Below are 20,304 nucleotides of genomic sequence, written 5' to 3'. Positions count from 1 at the left end.
TAGGCGTCGAAGGGGAGAGGTCCACCTTAGGATCAACATGATGTTGTTCAGGTGGAGGGACTGATGAACTAACAGCCGATACGGTAGGGACCAAAGAGGTTGGAAACAACCACACAGGCAACCCGACAATTAACCCTGGGAGGGACAACGTCGCCATATACGGAGCACCAACATTCCCAAGAGGAGGGAATTGTCCTGGATTCCCATCAGAGGGGGACCCTGGGTTAGTGAATCCCGGAAAAGTTGCCATAGCAAACGAAAACGAAACCTACTCAAGCTAACGCACACAAGATCTAACCAGGTGATGTTATCGTGGCCGAATAAACTTTTAAGACACAGGAACCAAACTTGACCTTTTCATGTTTCGAGAGTCGAGAAAAGGACGAAAAGATGACTCCAGTCTCCTTCGAATGTTTAATGAGCACGAAGTGACAAGACGCTCACAGGCACCTTTTCATTTAGGGAGTCCGAAAAGGATCAAAAGTGACTGCTCTGGAGACTCTAGGTATAAGGTTTACCAAGCAACCCGTAAAACTGCTTATACACCTCAGCAATCGTATGAGAGCCAAGGACTTTCCGTACTGCAGTCGATCTTCCCGAATGCTGTGTTCGGTGCGTTACGGTTCACAAGGCGGCAGACTCGGCTTCCTATGGATAAAGGATAAGAGCCTAGTGGGGTCTCCCTATATACGCGACGGTACGTGGGAGCGCAGTCGGTGTTAGACCACTATCGAGACACAGAAGGAGGAATCACCCAACCTAATGTGGAACAACAGTGACTATGTTTAAAGACGCCTAAACACGTCTCTAACCTAGACCTCTAGATGTTTGCGTTTAGTTCCAATGCATTTTTAGATTCATTCGGTTTATTTTATAGTTGATCTTGAGATTTAAGTTTCGATTTCAGGTCCTATCGTATGTTCTCTCACAATTACCTAGATGCAAACTACATGCCAAAGAAAATCATTTTGTTCGATGAATTCTAGCTATGAAAGGGTAAAGAGATTTCAATCAAACAAAACGAACACAATCAATCAAACAGCCTAATGCAACTAAAAGCGAGGAAAGGAAACTTTTTCTTTTGAAAATGCAAATCAATGAAACATTCTTTTCCTTTTCAATTTTTAAAAGCAAAGCCACTAGTTTGATTTTCTTTCAGTGACACAAAGCATCTAAAATAATTTGGAGGAACTAGAACACCAAGCAAAATGCAATTGCCTAATGAAAGCACACAAAGTTCCCAAAACACTCAACAAAGATTTCCAAATCGACGAGAAAATCAAGTTCCGCACGAGCTATGTGATCTAAGCTCGGCAAGACAAGCAAGGATTGAAACAAGGGGGGAAGCGAGAAATTGCACGGAAACACAACCAAAGACACTCCAACAATCACTGAACAAGTGCACTCAACAAATCTGAAGTTGGCTGGTCAAACGAGAAAACAAAATCCCTACGGAAGGCTTGACACACACACGGCCACTAGATACCCTAGGGCTAGAGTGCAGAATCAACAGAAAAGGGCAAACACCCGAAGGATGAGAGTTACAACCAGTCAATTAGAGACTCAAAACCATTCAGCAATCGAAAAAGTGACGGTGTAAACACAAACCAAGCAGCGAAAGCAAAAGGGAAGGTATTCTCAAAACCAAAAACTAAGCAAAAACGGAACCCTATGGATCCAGACTCCGCAATCAAGCAGTTCAGAGTTCAGACAGTGAAAAGCAAGTCACAAAACAGGTGGAGAGAAGAAGGGATAGTCAAAGCAAGAGGTTCAGGAGGCTAATTTGGTCAAAAATGAACTTTACAGGACCAGCGCGGGTAGCCTTCAGCAACTCGGCGCCGACAGGAGGAGGCCTGTAGCAACTTTGCGACGTCAGCGCGGAAGGACAAGGATAAAGTGCGCTGTCTCAGAAAAACGAGGTCAGCGCGGAAAGAAACCACACAGACGCGATGACACAGATCACAAAGAAGCGGGGTCGCGATGCCAACGCGGAAGGACACGAATAAAATGCGCTATCTCTAAAAACGAGGTCAGCGCGACTATTAGACGTGAAGGCGCGATGAAAAGGATACCAAAGGAACAGGGGCGCGATGTCAGCGCGACTGTTCTGAATTAAACCGCGCTGAGGATGAAAAACAAGTAAAGCCACAGCAAAAACTTCCCAAACCAAAGGCAAGAGCCTTCTAACAATCAAAACACTTCCCAGATGTACCCAGAAAGTTTATAAGCAGAGAGACAATCCTAGAATCTCGGAAAAAGAGACCAATCAAAGTCAAACACAAAAGTGGACTCAAGAGACAAAAAGGCTGCCTCCCTAGCGGAGTCGCCAAATTGTTGGAGAGGTAAATCCCCTCTAGGGATAGAGGCGATCCCTACTAGCCCAGCAAGGGTCTAGCAACAATCAAACAATGCTGCTATGCATGTTCCTAATTACAATTAAACAAGAGGTAAAGAGCACCTACTTGGATTCTCGCGCTGTCGTTTGACGAAGAGATGTTGCCTTCGCTCCTTCGCTTTGGCTGGTCACAATCCTCCGCGATCTCTGCGAATAGATACCTGCACACACGAAGAGGAAACAAACACAAGCGTGAAATCTAGTAAAAGCAACCATACATCAGTCAGAAAAGATGTAATTCACATTTAACCATTGCAAGTACAAATGAGAATGGAACAATAATAGCAGTCATCTATTATTAATCAGAATAGAGAAGAGTACAACCAAATGTTCTGACGTCGGTAACCTTCTCAGGAGGGGCCGGTCAGCATGTATCTCAAGCATTCACCTTTGAGGATGATTCTCCCAAGACAAACAACTCTCTCTCACACACAAGCAACACAAAACAACCTTCCCTAAGCAATCAATCACTTCCACACCTAGCACACCAAATACCTATAGTAGCAGCAATCTGAGCACTATAAGCTCTATACAATCCAAGCTATGTCTAACTATGTCTAACCAGCTGCTCATGGTAATGGTGGAAGTTTATATAGGAGAAGGAGCCTCCTAAAAGGGTGGAAGGATGAGCTTATCTTCAAGGGAAGTGGTTGCAAAGGGTCGAACAGACATGCCATAGAAGGGAGTCGATATTCACAAAGCTAACAACCAAGCCTGGAGTGATCTGGAAGGCTGGCTGTTTGAACAAATTCGCCCAAACTGGATCAGCGCGGATTATGAGGCAACTGACGCGATGTCGCCGCGTCTACATAACTGGGACAGTCATGTCAGCGCGGAAGAACACGGGAAAGGCGCGCTGGCGACCAGCGCGGAAAAGTGATGTCCTTCTGAGCTGGCAGCGCACGGAATACACTATGGAGCGCCAGTCATCGCGGGTATTTTGGAATCAAACGCGCTGATGAATAAAACTTTAGAGAAATGGGTTTTTGAGCCAGTTCAGAAGGCATGAACTTGGTTATTGTGAATTCTTAACACAGTAGGGTGACTGACAGGGAGATAGTGACAAATTACTGTGTAACAAGCACCACAAAACTGACACTGGTGATACATCCCATAACCCAATTGATAAAATCGATTTTGAACCCCAGATGAGTTAACAGCGTTCGGATATTGGTCCAACTGATTCTGTCATATGCTTTTGACAGATCAATTTTCACCATTGCTCCTTTCTTTTTCATTAGTTTCACACTATTAATTGTCTCCTGGGCCACTCCTATAGCTTCGTGTATTTGGCGTCCATCCAGAAAACCAAACTGTTCGCTTGAGATGCATCTGGACAAAATTGGTTTTAATCGAGCTGCTATCGTTTTAGCAATGATTTTATACACATTGTTGCATAATGAAATGGGTCTGAAATCTTCAAAAGACTCGGGACTTCTTTTTTAGGAATAAGTGCTATAAATGTAGAGTTAAAAGGCGCATATATCAGACCTTTCCTTTTGGATTCCTCAACCACATCAGTGAGTTGTGAGCCAATCTGATCAAAAAACTGCTGCAAAAATTCTATAGGCCACTTGTCAGGCTCAGGACTTTTATCTTTTGCCATAGATTTTATTACATTCTCCACTTCTTCAGAAGTGACTTCCCCCTGTAAGCCTTCCGCTTCTTCCTCCTCCACATATCGAGGAAAACTTTGGGCTGTTCTAATCACCTCCGCTAATATACGCTCTCTGCTCAGCAAAAAGGTTTTGAAAGTGGTTCCTCCCCATGTTTGAGAACGATTCAAAGGTATTTGCCTCTCTCCTTCTTCATCTTTTAGTTTCCAGATAGTATTCATTGTCCTCTTGCCTTTCGCGAAGTTGTGAAAAAAATTTGTATTTTTATCTCCCGCCAACAGCCATATCGCCCTGCTTTTCAGCCTCCATTCTTCTTCTCTGTCCAAAAGAATTTGGCTTCTCTACTTTTCTAACAACAGAATCCTGTCCTTCGCTTCCTGAGATTCATATCCATTTGAGTCAAGTTTTTCAAGTTCCCCAAGCTCCCTGTCGATACTGTTTAAATCTTTGTTCCGTTTTTGCTTCCTTTTTTTAGCCCAGTCCATTGTGACCTTCTTCATCCTTTTCAAATTTTCCATGAAAAGGAAACAATTATCTTCCATTACGTCCCTGCTTGGATGTTGCCAGGTTTCAATGAAGAGATGTCTAAAAGATTCCTCCTGCATCCAAGCAGCATTGAATTTAAAAGAAGCTGCTGGTTTAAAGGGGGGCTTGGATATTTCAAGTAGAATAGGGAAATGATCCGAATTTCCTCCCTCCTATCCACTGTCGGAACATTTGAATTCTGAAAGCAAGATCCTCACATAAAATAAATCTATCTAGTCTTTTAGCGACTCGGGCTTCACCTATTCTACAGTTCCTCCATGTAGGCCTTAGCTTTGACAAATTTGCATCAATCAGATTATGTGAGGTGAGGGCGTTTTGAAAGAAATCCGATAAGGGGTCTTCTCTCGCTGAGGGGCCCCAAGCTTTCGCGATTCCAATGGAGAAATTTAGATCTCCTCCTACTACCAGATTTTGATCCCTCATCACAGATTTTGCCAGAAAGTTGTTCCAGAACGAGGCCCTCTCCTGGCATGGCCCGTATATATTTAAGATAGATAGAGGGCCATAGAGATCAGGGGACAATACTTCCATCCCCAAGCCATGATACATACCCCACGAATTTAACAACTTCAATATTCCTTCTCTGAATCCTACAGCCACACCTCCTGAGTGACCATATGAATCCAATGCTTGAAACTGCCACCCTGGGAACAAAGAACATAAAGATGTCACTACTTCTGAACTCAATCCTAGAGCTTCCTGTAGCATGAGAAGATCAGGGTTGTATCGCTGCACCAACTCCTTCAAAGCTAGTTTTTTGGGCTTATTGGCTAAACCCCTACAATTCCATGAGAGACAAATCATTTAGGTGTCTCCTCACAGGGTTTCGCCGCTCTAAGGACCCTAGGAATTGATAGCTGTTTACCATCCTCCACATCATATTTTGCTTTTACTTGTGCTTTCGATAGAAAGGACTTCTGCCCCCTTGACTTTTTCCTAAAGGTCTGGGGAACCTCCATACCTATGCCTCCAATAGGTTCTCCAGTCGCCGGTCTTTTGTGAAGGGAGCGCAGATTGTAGTGACAATCAGTTTTGGGAATAGGGATTTTTATATTGATTTTACTGGTAGCTTTTGAGATCCCTTCACAGTTCAGATTGATTTTGGGGATAGATGCAGTGATGGTTTCAACCCCCTCTTGTTCTATTGATGCATGATTATGCATATTTGAAATAAAGCATGCCTCTTTTACTTCGTTTGGAGAATGCAAAGGAGGAGGATAAGAGTCCAGATGCATACCCATCGAGCCTTCATGAACTTCTCTTGATACTTCCGGATCATCCTTGTTCGAATCGATAAGGGGACCTTCTTAAACTCCCTAACTCATGTTCTGTATCTGCTCCGGAGCCCTCTGTTTCTCGATCCTTTCTACCTCCATGGCGTCCTCCACTTGAGTCGCTTTTTTCCTGGGGGTTATCTCAGCACCTTTTGTTCGCATTTCTTTTTCATCTTTCCTCTATTTCCTTTTGCGCCGATAACCCGAGGGGTAATCCCTTGCTAAATGGCCATACTCATGGAAACTATGGCACCTGAAAGGCAGGTGTTCATAGTCCAGCAGCTGATCAAAGGCGAGGTCTTTATAGTGGATTTTTATGTTTCCCGGAAGACCTTTCCCAGGATTAAGGCTTACCAGAATCCGAGCCATTGCTTTATTTCTTGTTTCTACGAAAGACATGTCTGCTTCCAGGTAGGAGCCAATTGTATTGCCTATAGACCTGAAGACTGATTCGACACATAGAAAGGGCGGCAACCCAGGAGCGCGCACCCAAACCAGAAATGAGTCTACCTTCTCTCGTTGAGCATCGAACAGAGGAGTCCATCATCTGAACAGCACTGACCGTTTCCCAAAAGCCCAATTTCTCGCCAGTACCCAATCCACCATATCCTTCTTGTCAAATTGGATCATGAACCATCCTTTTGCTAGCACCGAAACTTTGAAGGAATTCCTTGAATCCACCTGCCATTGCTGTTCAGCCCAATTCTGGATGAATTGTGCTGAAAAATTCTTTCCTCTAGCTCGTCAAACCAAAGTGTTTTCCGCCACCTCCATTGCTTCCTCGATTTGGACGTCCACTCCAAGGACCAGAGTTGCTTCTGTGCTTTGCTTAATTAGTTTTTGTTTCTTCCTCTTTTCGCCAGTCTGCTTGTCGCCATGGGCCTCTTCTCTTCCTTTCCCATCAGCCACCCCCTTTGTCTCTTCTGTTTGCTGCGCGGAATCCTTCTTTCCTACTAACTCAGATCCTGGGAGTATCACATCCTTACTGACCCCCACTACCTTCCCAAGTCTTGCTCCTTCGACTGCTCCTTCCTTTAACCCTTCCTCCTCTGGCTGCCTTACTGCAATGCTTCTCGGCCCTTCCTTTCTACGACCCTCCTCCGCTTTGCGACCCTCTGCCTCTGGAGTCACTCTAGGGTTTGCCCCGGCCATTGCTAAGGTAGATCTCGTCATGGCTTGCAGCCTGCCTTCTTTAACCGGCCCTAGATCTGCTTTAAGCCCATCGATCGAGCTTTGCCATAGCCAATTTTTAGTGCCCTGGCCATAAACTACATCTTCCAGGCCTCCAAAATGATACTGGGCATGAGCTAGGGCAGTAGAATTACTTACTTGAGGAAATCTGAAATCTTTGGTTTGAGGGAGCTCCTCCTTTAGTGATCTTTGTTCTTGGGGGTTGAAATAGGCCTAGTCCTCCTGGATTCTCCGCGATACCAGCCCCAACCTTCCCTTCGGTCCATCGAGCGCAATAATATTGTTCCACGGTTCATTCAGATCTGGGTTCTCCTTCACTGTCTTGTGAAAACTGCTTGCTCCAAAGAAATGTTCTAAGTTTTGTGCCATTAAGTCCTTACCCCAAACTAACAGAATATCTTTCAGTTCAGGGTCCAGCTCAACCGTTTCACAAGAGTTTACCATGTTTAATCTGCCTGATTAACCGCTTAACCTCACCAGCACAGTCTACTTTGGTTTCAGCTACAAGGAAATGCCTCAGATTAAGCGGAGGTTGCGACAGCTTTTAAAATAGTTAATACCTCTTATGTATAACTAACTATTGATTTAATAATCATTTAATTTAATTTAATATTTATATATATGTATATATATTTGTAATAAAAATTAAATTAATTATTAAATTATTAATTTTTTTATGTAAATTCATACATCTCTTTAATTGACTTATTTTAATTTTTAATTTAATATAGTTATACCCCGGGTCTTGTCTAACTAGTCGTTTGTTGGGTCCCTATAATACTAGTGATTACCCCATTACTATTGTAGTTGTATCCCTTATTAATATTGTTGTGCCCCTATTGTCCCCATATTCTTATTACTGTGCCCCATAGAATCCCTCTATTGTTATTTTTGTGACTTTATATTATTATTGTTAGGTCGGCTCGGTTATATTGTGACTCCTTAGACTCCTATATATAGAAAGGAGGTTTTGTCATTTGAATCATCCAAGAATTGTTCATTTGTGTAATGTAAAGGAGGTTGCCCCCTCAAAGAGGCCGAATTCTAAGGCGTTGATCTCTCTTTTCTATCTTTTTGTGAGTTGGTTTCATAACATTTGGTATCGGAGATTTGGATTCTATGGTTTCACTGCTCCAAACAAGTCATTGTGGCATTTTCGCTATAACGTTTTTTCTGTAATGTTTCAAAAGCTAAAAAAAAAACCCATTTGAGCAGAAATCGCGCTAAATCTCGGGTCCAAATTTCAGAGCTTTTCGCGCTATATTTGTGGACATATGATTTGAAGAAGTTGGTCTTTTTGCAGGCTCCTGAATTACATTCCAAACAGGTGACCTGGGGAAAATCGTCATAACTTTCTCTCTGAGCATTGGATTGAAATTTCATAAGAAGGTATAGAAAGAGGATGGACTATAGTTTCTTGTATATATTTTTCAGAGCCAAAGGTCGAAACAGTGACTCGTGGCACATCGTATAAGTTCGCTCTACTGAACTAGTCTATAATCAGGTCATCTTGGGAGATTGTGCATAACTCTTCCTTGGAGAATCCAATTTGGATCAGACTGGTGGCATTGGAAAGAGGACACAGAGGGCTACTACAGGTCGCAATTTTAGAACTGGATGATCCGAAATTGCAGAGATACATCAGATTCAATATCAAGCTTCTACAAAGTGAAAAAAAGGTGTGTAGTTTTTTTTTAATTTTTGCATAAGCTTGGTTTGAAAAATTAGTTTGAATCGGTAATTGATGCCCCGAGGAAAGAAAATGCAAACACCTAGTAAGCAACCTAAAAGATCTAGCATGACTCATGAAGAAGAGGAAGAAATTTTACATGATATATCAAAATTACGAGACCAAATGTAACAAGTGTCACTTGCACAAAAAGCAACAAAATCTAAGATGGATAGTTTAAAGAAAGGTGTAGAAGCTAAGATGGATTGTTTAAAGAAAGGTGTAGAAGCTAAGGTGGATGGCATGGAAGCTAAGATGAATGGCATGGACGCTAAAATTGATGGCATGGATGATAAGATGGAAGAATTGAAGATAAATATGAATAAGTTGCTACAAGAAATGGTCACTAATGGTGAAAGGGTAGTAAAGGAAACTCATGATGAGAACAAAAGAAATGTTAATCATGATTCCATAGACTCTAATGTTGGATCGAAGACCCACCATATTCCAAAAATCGATATGAGAAAGTTTGATGGCAAGGATCCCGCAACATGGATATTACAGATGGAGCAATTTTTCGATCTCAATAATGTGCAAAACACACAAAAGGTACGTATTGCAACTTTATATTTGGAACCAAATCAGTTTGTATGGTATCAATGGCTTTGCTCTCGTAAACAAATTATCACTTGGGCAATTTTTACGGAAGAATTGACAGCGCATTATGAGGATACAAAAAGCAACACTTTTTTTAGCTAGTTGATAAGTCTCAAACAAAAGGGTTCAATAATGGAGCACATTGAGGAGTTCCAAAAATTGAACAGAAGGGTAAAAAATATTCCAGAGGAGCATAGGATTGATGTTTTCATAGGGACTTTAAAGGATAATATTCAACATGATGTTTGCCTTTGGGAACCTGATTCATTAGAGAAGGCATTCAGGCTAGCAAGAAAAATGGAAAGCAAAATTATGGCAACCAGGAAGCATACCACTCACAACTATAAAGATGGAAGTGTTGTTGCCCCTAGTCTTCCACAACCTATAAGGTTGACACCACAACAATTGGAAGAAAAAAGAGCAAAAGGGCTTTGTTACAGTTATGATAGAAAATACACTAAAGGTCATAAGTGTGCTGAGAAGAAATTATTCTACATAGATTGTGAAGAGGAAGAAGAAATGAATCCGACCATATCTTGTAATGCATTGGCAGGAATTACCACTCCTCAAACCATCAAGATAGAAGGACAAATCAAGAAGAAAAAGGTAGTAGTGTTGATTGATTCAGGAAATACTCACAATTTTATTCATTGTAAGATAGCAAAAGAATTGAATTGCTTCTTATATCCAACACTAGAGGGTCAAGTGATGGTTGCAAATGGAAGAACAATAAATTGCTCTGGAAAGTGCCATAATATCAAGCTATCCATGGAAGAGCCCAATGCTTTCCATTCCAATGGGAGGTGCTGATGTTGTATTAGGAGTCCAATGGCTACAATCCTTGGGTACAATAGCTTTTAACTTTCATGAAATTTTTTGTGGAAGGAATGGAAGTTGAATTAAGGGGTATTGTAGGGAAACCGAGAAAGATAATCAGCTCTAACGGTATGACAAAGCTTCTAAAAAGGGAATAAAGAGATATAATTGCACAATTATGTTCGCTAGAGGTTTCCACATTGGAATCATCTATTTCTCCAGATCTCCAAAAAGTCTTGGACAATCATTCCAAGGTATTTGAGACTCCCAAAGGTCTCCCACCTATTCGTGATCATAATCATGCTATTCATCTGATTCCAGGAAGTGTTCCTCCAAACATCAGGGCGTACAGATATCCCTATGCCCAAAAGAGTGAAATTGAACATATGGTTGCAGAAATGCTAAAGGTTGGTATAATTTAACCGAGTCAAAGTTCTTTCTCTGCTCCAATAGTATTGGTGCACAAGAAGGATGGATCATGGCGCATGTGTCTGGATTATAGGGAGCTCAACAAGCTCACTATTAAAGATAAGTTTCCCATTCCTGTCATTGATGAATTATTGGATGAATTGCATGGATCAATTTACTTCACCAAGTTGGATCTTCATTCAGAATATCATCAAATCAGAATGAAAACTGAAGACATTCCGAAAACAACATTTAGAACTCATGAGAGTCATTATGAATTTTTGGTCATGCCTTTTGGCCTTACCAATGAACCTTCAAAATTTTAAGGTTTGATGAATTCCATTTTCAAACCATTCCTTAGAAAATTTGTGTTAGTATTTTTTGATGATATACTAACATACAGCAAGTCTTCAAAGGATCATGTTGAACATGTTGACAAGGTGCTACAACTATTGGAGAAAAAACAATTGTATGTAAAAAGATCCAAATGTTTCTTTGGAGTACAAGAGGTGGACTATCTGGGTCATATTGTATCTCATGAAGGAGTTAAGGTAGACTCTAGCAAAATTAAAGCCATTAAGGAATTGAAAATCCCCACATCCATAAAGCATCTGCGAGGATTTCTCGGGTTGACAGGGTATTATTGCTAATTTGTTAAGAATTATGGGAGAATAGCAGCACTTCTAACAACATTATTGAAGAAAGATGCATTTTCATAGACTCCAGAAGCAACAAAGGCCTTCGAGCATCTTAAAGAAGCAATGTGCCAAGCACCGGTCTTAGCTACACCAAACTTCACAAAAACCTTTATTGTGAAATGTGATGCTTCAAGAAATGGAATTGGTGCTGTTTTAATGCAAGATGAAAGACCCATTGCTTTTGAAAGTCGTTCAATCAAGGGAAAGTTTTTACACAAAGCTATCTATGAGAAGGAAATGTTGGCAATACTCCATGCACTTAAGAAATGGTGACTCTACCTAATGGGAAGACATTTCAAGGTAAAAACGGATCATGATAGTTTTAAATACCTTTTAGAACAAAGATTATCCTCTGAAGAGCAACAAAAGTGGGTCACAAAGATGTTGGGTTATGACTTTGAAATCATCTACATAAAAGGGAAACAAAATGTGGTGGTAGATGCACTCTCAAGAAAGGATGAGGATGTGGAAGCATTATTGTGCGCCATTTCTATTATCCAACCATATTGGATAAACAAAGCAAGGGAGGAATGGAAGAATGACAAAGAAGTATGGGCACTTATTCGAAAGTTATAACAAGACTCCAGTACGTCTGATACATTTAGCTGGCAAAATGATTCGTTATAGTACAAAGATCGCTTATACCTCTGTAAGAATTCCCAGCTAAAACAAAAGATTCTTATGGAATTGCACACTTCTCCCTTAGGAGGGCACTCAAGTTTTTTAATAACTTACCACAGGGTTAAGAAGGAATTTTTTTTTGGAGGGCCTTAAATTAGATATTCAAAAGTTTGTGGCGGAATGTTTGGTTTGCCAACAAAATAAATTTGAAACAATTAAGACACCAGGTCTATTACAACCTTTATCCATTCCAAGCCAACACTGGGAGGAGGTTTCAATGGATTTTATCACAGGTTTACCCAAGTCTAAGGGAAAGAGTGTCATCATGGTGGTAGTTGATAGACTTACCAAGTATGCACACTTTTGTGCATTATCACATCCATTTAAAGCCAGTATATGGAAACAATTCAAAAGCTACATGGAAACCTAAAGATTATTGTAAATGACAGAGATCCCATTTTCACTGGAAATTTTTGGACATAATTATTTTATGGGCTTGGTACTCAGTTAGCTCATAGCTCATCTTATCATCCTCAATCTGATGGGAAAACTAAGATAGTAAAGAAATGTTTGGAAGGATATCTTCGTTGCTTTGTATCTGATAAACAGACACAATAGGTCAAATGGTTGCCTCTAGTTGAATGGTGGTATAACACTTCCTTCCATACAGCAACAAAAATGACCCCAATTATGGCACTTTATGGATATCAGCCACTATCCATCATATCATATTTAAGAGAAAATTCTAAGGCTCAAGCAGTGGAACATCACATCGAACATCAACAACAAGTCCTCCAACTCTTAAAGGATAACCTCGTGTTGGCATAGAATAGAATGAAACAATAGGCAGATCAACATTGCAGCGAAAGAAGTTTTGATGTAGGTGATTGAGTATTTCTATGGCTACAACCATATAAGCAAATGTCCCTCAAGCAAGCTAAGAAGGATAATAAATTATCACCAAAGTATTATGGTCCGTACAAGGTGTTGCAAAAGATTGGTACTATGGCATACAAATTGGAGCTTCCTGCAACTTCTCGATTGCACCCAGTTTTCCATGTTTCATGTTTAAAGAACGTTATAGGCGACAAGCTCCTAGTTCAAACAATATTGCCAGAACTTGACAAGGAAGGAAAAGTTATATTGGAACCAGAAGCAGTCACAGAAACAAGAACTCGACAGTTACAAAATCGATCAATTTCGGAGTATCTTATTAAGTGGAAGAACTTATCCAGTGAAGATTCCACATGGGAAAATGAGAATTTTATACAAAAGCATCCAAAACTACTCAAGCGTTGAGGACAACACTTTTTTGAAGGAGGGGCATGTTGGGTCTCTATAATACTAGCGATTACCCCATTACTATTGTAGTTGTATCCCTTATTAATATTGTTGTGCCCATATTCTCCCCATATTGTTATTACTGTGCCCCATAGAATCCCTCTATTGTTATTTTTGTGGCTTTATATTATTATTGTTAGGTCGGCTCGGTTATATTATGACTCCTTATACTCCTATATATAGAAAGGAGGTTTTGTCATTTGAATCATCCAAGAATTGCTCATTTGTGTAATTTAAAGGAGGTTGCCCCCTCGAAGAGGTTGAATTCTAAGGCGTTGATCTCTCTTTTCTATCTTTTTGTGAGCTGGTTTCATAACATCATTTCCCAGTCAAAGTTAGTCGTTAGTCAATATAGCCGTTGCCTAGTCAAAGATTATAGCCATTGGATGTTCTGCTCTGAGTATTTAACATGCATACTGGATCTGATTCTTCAACTTGTCCTGAAGATAAACTACACTGGTGGGTTCGAAACGTGTCGACAAATGAAATATCATGTGATTTATGCCGAAAAATCTCTCATAAAACTTAAAGTATTTGAGTAACCCACAATTTTTGAGGGCCTCAACTATACCTGGGTTGTTTAGGGCAACCATGTCTTGTTCTTCATGCTCTCTTTCTCGCCATTTAATTGACATTCTGATCCGATGAAAGCCTGAAACACAATCATAAGATAAATTAGGATCATTTCCATGCAAAAAAATAAGACAAATTTTGGAGCAAACAGCTAAAACAAACTTGGGAAACTCGCCCAGCGCAACCAACACACAGAGACAATGCGCTGTAGAGCATCTAGCCTTCTATGTGTTCTTTAGCGCAGTTTTCGATGTGAAAACCTGCACTAATCCCAGGGCAAAAAAATGAAACCCTAGGGGCCCTAAAAAAACCCTAAAATTTGCATGAAATGACAAAAGAATGAATTGAAAAGAAAGTAGAGAGTTTTAGTTCCTATTTGGTCTGGACGGCTCGAGAAATGGTCCACAAAATCTTTCGCAATCAGCTGGCGAATATCGAGGTAAAAGCTAAGCTCATAACACAAAACTGAATGGTAAGTTAAAAATGGTAAAATGTCATGGTAAAAACTTGTTTTATATTTATTTCATGTTAATTAATCAAGTAAACATTAGTATTTGCTTATTTTTTCCTATGAAACAGATATTTTTAATCCATTTGGTGATGTTTTAAGCAGGTTTTACAATTGACTTTCAGAATTCAACGTGCTCGATTGTAAGTTGTACCTTTGACCACAGAGCACACTTTTATCTCTTTTTTGAGCTCTGTTAAAAATGAAAAAGGAACCCCTTTGGAGTCCTCTTTAAGCTCTTTTCAGACTCTCTAAATATGAAAAGGTTGCCGAGCGATTGTATTTTTCAGCGCGTTAACGGATTGGAAACAACATCTTTCTTGTATTATTTTACGCTTTTTCAGACTTGAGAGATTAATTTACGAAAAATAACTTGTGGAGTTTCTTTTCGTCCCTTTTCAAACTCTCTAAACATGAAAATGACCGAGTTATCTTTGTCATTACAACATCAAATAGCGACAAACTTGTCCATCTAAACAAGACCGAGTTTCACCTTTGCTAGACTCGTTAAAACATCAAATAGCAATGGATTCCCCCGAAGGGTGAAATTATACAACAAGCATATGTTATCCTCCTCAAACTTGATAAAAATAAAGAAGTACTGGTTAGCAATCACTGGGGAAAATGGGAAAAGGGAAAAGCCACTTTACGGTAGCAGGTCGCTCTTGAACATAACACTTTCACTCCATCACCTTGACTATCTGGGTTGGGTTATTAGCTTTATGGTTATCACAACGTTGGTCTATCATATAATCCAACACTTTGTTTTGGGTCAATGCTACCAATTCACTTTAGTGTCGCCGACATGTTCAAGAGAACTCATAAAGTCAAAATTCGTCTTTTGCAATACCATAAACTTTCATCTTCATGATCGTCATTCCTGAACCTTGTGTTGTCAGTCAAATTCCATCTCAAAATCACTACACTCGTTTCATGTCGAGTGGGATACATCAAGGCCCTCCTACAACGAGTCGCTTCTTGTTGACATCAGTTCATTATCCAAGAAGTTGACTTAGAAACACCCATTCAGTACCTTGAGGCTTGCAAGCATCAATGGCAAGTTTCTTGCTTTCAACGATAGGCATACATCAATGGCCTTCAACCGAAAGACTTTATATAGTGTTCGACATCAAATCATCCATTCATACCATGCAGAATGTACTGCAGTTTCGTGAGGATCATTATCATTATCAGTGATTTCTCTCGCATCTGTTAACAACGTACATCATTGGCTAGTAATCAGATGGTGTCTTTCCATGTTCAACTTCAGATCACATATTCACATGGTTAGACTCGTACTTGAGCGAACAGTTGAACGAGATTGAAGACCCCAGATCTAGTTTCATCCATCCAAGCTGCGATTTCAGGAGTACTAAATCATATGTACAATGGATTTACATTGATGGTCATTCCGATCATGGGTCTATATTTGTAGACGACTGTTTATGTACATGTAATGAAAGTTTATGAGCTGAGCATGGGTATGCCTTCTCTTAGCAATTCATATAAAATCAAATATCATGACATATGTATTGTAATTGATGCAGGTCACCTTCCACTTTGATACCTCCTCATCACATCGTAAACCATTTCATTCGACATTGGCATTTTTCTGACTTCATGCTTTAGGGGGCAGCTATTACAGATCCATTTGGGAACATCAAATCCCAACATCCAGATCAGTGTTTTAGGGCTCATCAAACCCTAAATTCAGTTGCTTCATGCCCTAAAAAAGTCACCCCTTTCAATGCCTCCTTCCCAGACAGTTTCATGACTTGAAGACATCCAAAAATAGCCTCTAGGGGGACCAGCGTAGGTAAGCCTTTATGAAGGTGCACTGCAAAGCAGTTAAGTCCACTGCCAGGGTAATCTGCAGAGAACTTAGGCTTACTTTCACCTGCGCTGGGCGAGAATGAGCGGAATTCACATCGGATTTGGGAAATATTCTTATCTTTTGGAGTCATCTAGAAGTTTCCCTCACTTATCAACTCCTATAAGCTCGAAAATGGATGAGGAATGAGTTAAGGTGCATTTTATCCTCTCATCCCTTCCTCCATGGAACTAATTCTAAGTATGGAAGGCCATTCAATGCCACCATTAATGACAAAACCTCTTTCATCTTCCTATAAATTAACCACTCAAGTGATCAGGGGCTGGATTATGTTGAATTGTAAGGAGATAGTGCTGCTATGATATTTGGCTTTGAAGCAAGTATTGTAATGCTACACGTTTGTCATGCTTTTGATGTGATGTGGATGGGATCCAAGCTGGAGGAATGGCTTTGAATCAGACACCGATGATTGTAATTCTTTCTTCTATCTAATAAAGTGTTTGAACCTTTTTCCATGTTTGTATTGTTTCATAATGCTTATGTGTGTGAATTGTATCTGATTCCTTTCACTTATATTCAATAGATCATATGCTTTGATCGGTTTTTGTCTTTTGTTGTGTTTACAGGGTACTTATCATGCAGATTAAGTACGAGAAGGAGTGCGACGGAATCGATACAAGAGAGACAAGAGGAAAGTGGAACTACAGGTAGGCCCTCTATCTTTTCATCTTATCTATTGCTTATAGGAAAAGTCTAAAACACTTTAAACTGTTGTAGTAGATACAACTATTTATCTAGGGAATTAGTATTTATCCATAGATGCTAAATTCTCCAAAACAACTTCATTTAAGAAGAGTTGCTAGACGAGGATCTTCATCCAAAGAATAAGTCTTTTGAGATGGCACTTGTAACGTGAATGAAGGGAAAGAAAAGGGACTTGAGTAAAGTCAAGTGTTTCAACTGTGGCGAGATGGGTCATTATTCGTTGAGATGCCCGATGAATAAGAAGGTAGATGATGAGAAGAGGAAAGGAAAGAAGGGTGTCAGTGTTTCCACTTTAGCTAAGATAGATGATCTCTCCAGGAGATTGGAAGAGGAGGACTTTTCTATGATTTCTCATTTCTTGCAGAGTACTGTCAATGAGGATGGATGGTACGTGGACAATGGTGCGACAAAAGACATGAAAGGGTCACAAGAGGTTTTTGAGACTTTGAAGTTGCATAAGGTGTTAGGCGACAAGAGTTAGTTGGAGATCTGAGGATTGGTTGTTGTGCCATTCAGGATGGAGACATGAGGTGTGATGTCGAACCAGGATGTACTGCTTGTACCAGTACTCAAATATAATGTGATTTCTGTCTCGATGATCGAGAGGAAGAGGTTTGAGGTCTCGTATCACGATGGGAAGGCAAGACTCAAGCGCAGGGGCTCTAAGTCTGATGGGATTGTACTCAGAGGAGAGAATGGCCTCTACAGGTTGATGGGAAAGCATGTGGATCATGGAAAGAAGCAACAGGAGCAGGTGTAGGTGCAAATGTAGGCTTTAGAGGAGTAGGTATAGGTTCCTAAGAAGAAGGTACACCTTCTCGAGAATCAGAGGGAGTCGAGTTCAAGAGGGAGTTTACAGAGTCAGAGGGAGACTCTGTATTCCAAGAATAGCGTGTGGTCAGTGGGGAGGAAGGGTGCGCCTACAACTAACAAGAAGGGATCATGGAGAGAGTGTAAGACATTACAGTATAAGAAGAAGAAGCAGGGTGTTTCCAATAGTGACAACGACACTTCCGAGAAGAGTGTAGTTCATCGTACGTGGATTGTTGTGAGTATGAGTGCCAGGAGTTGGGAAAGTGCTACGAGCAGTGATGATGATGATGAAGTACTTCCTAGTCTAGAAAGTAACTCCCTCGCTAAGAGGGAGTATTTATTCAGTGTTGTTAAAATCGCGATTTTATCGGAAAATCGCGATTTTTTCGCTCAGCCGATTTTATCGCGATTTTTACACCAAAAAATCGCCAATTTTTTTTATAGCGATTTTTACCCAAAAAATCGCAGGGGCACGGGGCAACGGCTTTTTATATGCGAAAATCGATTTTTTCTATGTCATTTTGCTATTTGCGCGTGGAGGAGGAGGAGAAGAGGTGAGGGAGAGGAGCTGGAGGGTTTCCGTCGAATTTGGGAGCGAATCCAAGTGGTTTTAGGAGAAATCCAAGACAAGATCACCAATTTGTCCATAAAAAAGGTATGTAGATTAATTTTTTTTTGTTTTGCTTCTATAAAAACTTTGTTTTTCATTGTTTTTAAAGAATTTTTGGAAATTTTTCATTGATTTGGGATGGGTAATTTGTTATGACTATGAGAACCAATTTTTTATTTTTATTTTCTCATTTTTTTTAAACATTGTTTATTTTTTTTGAATTTTCATTGTTTTTTGGCATTTGGTTGGGTAACTTGGGTTTAGAAATTGGGATTTTGGAAATAATTAACTTGTAATTTTGTAAATGCTAAATTGTAATTTGCATTTTGTAATCCTAAATTCCTATTTCCTAATCCTTATTTTTCCATAGGTTTGCAAATTCAAAAACAAACATGCCAAGGAAATTGGATCCTTTCTGGGAATATGGTGACCCTAAAACTCCGAATGATAGACAAAACTTGTATTGCAAGTTGTGTGGAAAGGAAATATTCAGGGGGGTGTACAGGGTGAAGTTCCACCTTGCACAAATCCCTGGACATGATGTGGGGCCCTGTCTAAATACAAATGCTGAAATTATCCAAAAAGCCATGAGAGCATTGGGAGAATTAGAGCACACTAGAGAGGCCAAAGAAGAACTCAAAAGGCAACTAAAAAGGTCAGCTGAAGGAAGTGGGCCAAGTGGCACTGGTTCTACTGCAGCGTCAGTCAATCCGGTAGCTGCATCATCATATTTTGTTCCTCGAACCACACCTGGTTCACAACCAACTATTAGTTCAATGCTAAAAAGAACTGAAAAAGAACAAGCTGACAAGTTGATGACAAAATTTCTCCTCTGGAGTGATATTCCTTTCAGCATTGTAAGGAATAATCCATTTTTCCAACCTACTGTTGATGTTATTGCCAGTGTTGGCCCGGGGTACAAAATCCCTTCTCTTTATGATTTCAGAGGTCGGCTTCTTCAAGATGAAAAGCGTGATTGCACCCAAAGATTGGAGGATTTTAGGGCATCATGGGCACAAACAGGATGCACTGTTATGTCAGATGGTTGGACTGACCAAAATGGGAGAACCCTTATAAACTTCTTGGTTAGTTGTCCCAAGGGGACTATGTTTATCAAATCTGTTGATGCAACTAATCAAATCAAAGATGCAAAAACTTTATGTGATTTGCTGGATGTGTTTATTTTGGAGGTGGGTGCAGAAAATGTTGTCCAAGTCATAACGGACAATGCTGCAAATTATGTTGCTGCTGGTAGAATGCTTATGGACAGGCATCCTGCTTTATTTTGGACACCTTGTGCTGCCCATTGTATTGATTTGATGTTAGAGGACATAGGGAAAATTCCCTTTGTCAAAGAGGTTGTTGACTCATCAAAAAGCATCACAAAATTTATTTACAACCACACATCTGTGCTTAGCTTGATGAGAAAATGCACCAACAACAAAGAGTTGGTGCGCCCCGCCATTACACGGTTTGCGACGAGTTTCATATCTCTTCAATCCCTCTTGAATTCTATGTGGGATTTGAAGAGAATGTTTCTTTCAGAGGAGTGGCGTGCTTCGTCAATGAGCCGCAAACCAGAAGGAGAGGCCGTCTGTAGAGTAGTTTCATACCAGGAGGACTTCTGGGCGGGAGTGCAGGAGGTGTGCGCTGTTACAGAACCTTAGGTAAAGGTTCTTCGGTTGGTTGATGGTGAGAAGCCCGCAACGGGCTATTTGTATGAAGCCATGGATAGGGCCAAAGAAGCCATTCGGTCCTACTATGATGACAAGGGAGATGATGGGTTCCAGAGACAACTCCTTCTATGGAACGTCATTGATGAGCGATGGAACAACACACTCCATCGTCCCATTCATGCTGCTGGGCTTTTCCTGAACCCTGCATTTTCTTATGCATGTGGGTTTAATTTTGATGTTGAGGTCGTGGAAGGATTATTAACCTGTGTCCAAAAGATGGTGAGATCTTCAGAAGA

At 40.4% G+C, this 20,304-nt stretch overlaps 1 protein-coding gene across 1 annotated transcript in view; it reads left to right on the top strand.

Annotated features, from left to right (window-relative positions):
- Nucleotides 1-20,304, top strand: part of LOC149214118 (uncharacterized) — a 281,652-nt gene that overhangs the window by 234,204 nt on the left and 27,144 nt on the right. The gene's annotated exons all lie outside the window — the stretch shown is intronic.

The sequence above is a fragment of the Pinus tabuliformis genome, chromosome 1_1 (genome assembly GCF_031772625.1).
Source record: "Pinus tabuliformis cultivar Carrire ecotype Pingquan chromosome 1_1, CPIR1, whole genome shotgun sequence".
In the NCBI taxonomy this organism is placed as follows: Eukaryota; Viridiplantae; Streptophyta; class Pinopsida; order Pinales; family Pinaceae; genus Pinus; species Pinus tabuliformis.
This window is presented reverse-complemented; position numbering and strand designations above follow the sequence as displayed.